This window comes from Protobothrops mucrosquamatus, unplaced genomic scaffold (genome assembly GCF_001527695.2).
Source record: "Protobothrops mucrosquamatus isolate PMUCROS unplaced genomic scaffold, P.Mucros_1.0 scaffold_200, whole genome shotgun sequence".
NCBI lineage: Eukaryota > Metazoa > Chordata > Lepidosauria > Squamata > Viperidae > Protobothrops > Protobothrops mucrosquamatus.
This window is the reverse complement of record NW_015386276.1, coordinates 15,170-19,215: the sequence shown is the minus strand read 5'-3', so window position 1 is coordinate 19,215 and position 4,046 is coordinate 15,170. Positions and strand designations below refer to the sequence as shown.

At 40.5% G+C, this 4,046-nt stretch overlaps 1 protein-coding gene across 1 annotated transcript in view; it reads left to right on the top strand.

The window, feature by feature from the left end:
* The window catches only part of CFAP221 (cilia and flagella associated protein 221), a 42,125-nt gene that overhangs the window by 36,594 nt on the left and 1,485 nt on the right, over window positions 1-4,046 (top strand). The gene's annotated exons all lie outside the window — the stretch shown is intronic.

Genomic DNA, 4,046 nt, shown 5'->3' with positions numbered 1-4,046 from the left:
AGCAAAGATGAGAAAAATATCATGCAGATGTCAGCAAATAAGCTTGCTACTGTTGAACACAACACAAATAAATCTGCTTCATTTTCTCCATTTTTTAATGAGATTAATTTGTTAAGCAGGTTTTCTTGCCTTGTTGCCTTATATCTGCTTCACCTGACAAAAGATTATGTATTTATTAATATATATATTAATCTATTGATGGGCGTTAGCCTGTGTTTTGAAGTTGCCATCTTCTAATGGATATGGTGAACCTTCTCTTAGGGACACTGAAAATTGGACAGTTTATTAGTTATATTTGATGAAAAAACTCAATGCTTTTCATACTGAAAATCCAAGTATGAGATTTAAGACATTACAAGGGCTTGTTCTTATATGGACAGGTTGTACCAAAAGTTGGGCTCCATAAATCAGTTGCAATATTTTGTTTTTTTCTTCAGAGAAGAAATTACCAAACTTAGGAATATTCAGAAACCATGCATCAAACAAGGATGTGTTTGGAAGAAAATGGTAAACTATTCAAACATTTGATGACTTTTGGTTCACCATGTGGTATACACAATCTGTCTAGATATATACACACACATACATACATCATTCTTCCATATATTGGAAACTAAGTTTTCCTAGCAGTGGAATCCAGCCCATAAGAACAGTGTCAGAGCATGCACAGTCTTATTGTGCTGAGATAACCCAGGAGTAAACACAGTAAACAGTGGTCTATATTATATGGTGGTTTATCTTACACTATCTACAATATCATACACCAGGAACAATATACATACACGTGTTAATACAGCAGGCTCCAACACATAGCAGTTACAGTAGGAAATGGAAGAGAGAGAACACATCTGCGGAGCCTTCTCTTTTATACAAGGCTCTTAAAGAAATACAGACCCTGCTTGCTCTTAAAGAGACACAGACCCTGCTAAGTCATTCCCATCATTACATCTTACATTACATCAGTGGTTAGCTTTTAAACATTACCTTGACAAATAGTCTTGCTGGATGAGACCAAGGTGCATCTTAGCCAGCATTTTTGTTTTGTTTTGTTTTCACAGTGACTGTGCCCATGGCCATACTTTGGGTTACTGTCAAAGAAGATTTTCGACTCTCCTATCTTAGTCCCCTTTGTTATTTGGAAATATGGAGTCTTCAGGAGAGAAAGAATCCCTGAGGTAGAGATGCCATGGGCTGGAGAGCAGACCATCTCAATAGTGGCAAACATGCTATGGGACACACTCCCAACCAGAAATACAAAGGGCCCGATCCCACCTTTTCATAATGCTGCAAACACCCCCCCTATTCTAGAGTCAAAATAGCAGGTAGTCTCAAGGTGCAGTACTAGAAAGAGCCAAGAAAGCAAGTTAAGAGCTCTCTTGTTATCCAAGTAGACATCTAGATTGAAAATGCCTTTATAAGATAAATAGCCAAAGCCATTCCATCTGTTGGGACCGTTTACTTCCCAGCAAGATGCTCCAAGCTGTGAGGTCACTGCCTGTTTCACCCACAGCTACAGCATTTATTGGAAACAATATTTTCCTAGCAACTGAACTGCCCATCAGCCAGTCGTTGAGGATAATGGACTGAGAATGTGTTATTAATGGGGAAATAGCTTAGATTTTAATACCAGTCAGAATTGGTATTTTACAGCCATTGATTTAACTTGCTTTTATTAAGTGCTCGAGTCCCTTTCACTTGACCTTGTCGATCTGCCATCTGACCGCTGAGCAACAGCTTCTCTTTTAAAAGAAATAACCAGCTGCTTTATGCCTCTTTGAAAGTGGTTCCTTAGCAATATGTGGAGACATCTTCCTTTGCCTTCCCCATCCGCCTGATTTTGAAAGATTCACTGTTGTTTTTCCTCTGCTGCCTCCTCCAGCTTCTGTTCACTATGCTAGAATTAAAGCAAACAGTCTGGCCCTCTAGCTAGGAAGTTTATCCAACTGTGAAATATTGCAGATTTATTAGGGCAATGGTGAGCTGTTCAAAGCTGCACAAATTATTCTGAAGCTGTCAGCTACCAATTCCTCAACTTTGACCCTAAAAGTGTATTTTCACTGGCCAGCACTTAGTCCTCTCATCATCCTGATGTGTTTCAAACGTGTTGGAACTGCAGCTGCCCAATATCACAGCTAGCCTATCCCTTCTGAGGACAACCTTTTAAGTGCATCTGGAGGGTAGCAGATGGGGGACTGTAATTGACTATCGGCTGCATGCGCTACTTGACTGAACATTTCTTTTCAGTCTACTAAGTGAACATACAGGCTATAGTTCCAATTTAAAAAGATGTAATTGAATGCACATGAGTGTGCACAGCAACCATCTCTCTTTCTGCCTGCCTACAGACTCTAGGCATGTCCACAGACCACAGGCCACAAGGGGCCCTACAAGATTGCAAACTTTTAATATTATGTGACTGATACACATTAACTATATTATATTTTTATGTAGCCCAATATAATTCCTCTTTAGTCTATGGCAGCCCAGGCAAGCCCAAAGGTTGGACACCCATGCTATAGGTCATCTAAAAAAGCTAAGCAGGAATTAGATTTTTTCCTCTAGAAAGAGTACAGAGAAGAGCAACAAAGATGATTAGGGGATTGGAGGCTAAAACATATAAGGAACAGTTGCTGGAATTGGGTATGTCTAGTTTAATGAAGAGAAGGACGAGGGGGGACATGATAGCAGTGTTCCAATATCTCAGGGGCTGCCACAAAGAAGAGGGAGCCAAGCTATTCTCCAAAGCGCCTGAAGGCAGGACAAGAAGCAACGGGTAAAAATTAACCAAAGAGAGAAGCAACCTAGAACTAAGGAGAAACTTCCTGACAGTTAGAACAATTAACCAGTGGAACAACCTGCCTCCAGAAGCGGTGAATGCTCCAACACTGGAAGTTTTTAAGAAGAGACTGGACAGCCTTTTGTCCGAAATGGTATAGGGTTTCCTGCCTGAGCAGGGGTTGGACTCGATGACCTCCAAGGTCCCTTCCAACTTTATTATTACTACTACTACTACTACTACTACTACTACTACTACTACTACTACTACTACTACTACTATATTGTCCATTGTGGATTTAGCATAACATTGTCAGCCTTGTGAGACAAGCACACACAGAACAGCCAGCTATATTGTATTGTAAAGTTATGTTAATAGAAACTTGCAATTCTGGAAGTGCATTTCTTCCCCCTCTCCCCAGCATCTTTACAGCCAAAAAAAACAAAAACCCAAAGGAAGGTCTCTTCTGAGCTGTTTGCCATATTCCTGCTGCAGGCTCACTCGCCTCTTATCTGACTTTTGTCTTGGCTGCTGTTCTTCCCCATCTCCTAAGGCCATTCCCACATTACAGGCATGTTCTGTAACTCTGGCCTTATGATTTGTAACCATGGTTTGCGGGAATCCATTCATCGGTAGTTTATTCAATAAACTATGATTAAATAAAGCACGGGTAGTATTTACAAACCAAAAGAAGGGAGGAGGATTATCACAAATCAAGCAAAAGCATTTTCTGTGAAATGATTGTGGCTCACAAAGCTTGCCGCTAATGTACATACATGGCTGATTTTTTGAAAAAGCTGGGGCAGATTTGGTTAGTACTTTGACAAGACAACACCAGGAATTCCAAGGGCTGCACGTCAGACTAGGCATTCAAACACCAGAAGGCAAAGGCAAAACAGGTGGGAACAAAAGTGTTGCACCTCAAAATGCAAACTGTATCTTTCTGAGTGTACATTGTGCCATCGCATCCATGCATGAAAGGAGTGGCGTTTGGGTCACAATGGTGCGACACTGTTTTCACTTTTTTGACAAACATATCATCTTGCATGTTGCTCTGTGGTTCCTGTCGACTGAAATAACCTTTTAAAGGAAGCCTGGCATCCAGATGAAAGATTTTGCTTGCTTCTGCTCTACCACAAGACACTCAAAACTTCACCGTATTCTATTGATTAGGAACCGGCAATCAGGTTTGTTTTAAGCTTTTTCAAAAATAAGTAACTGAAGGCATTTTGTTAGCTTGTAGATGGAAGACCAGCCATACCCATAAGAA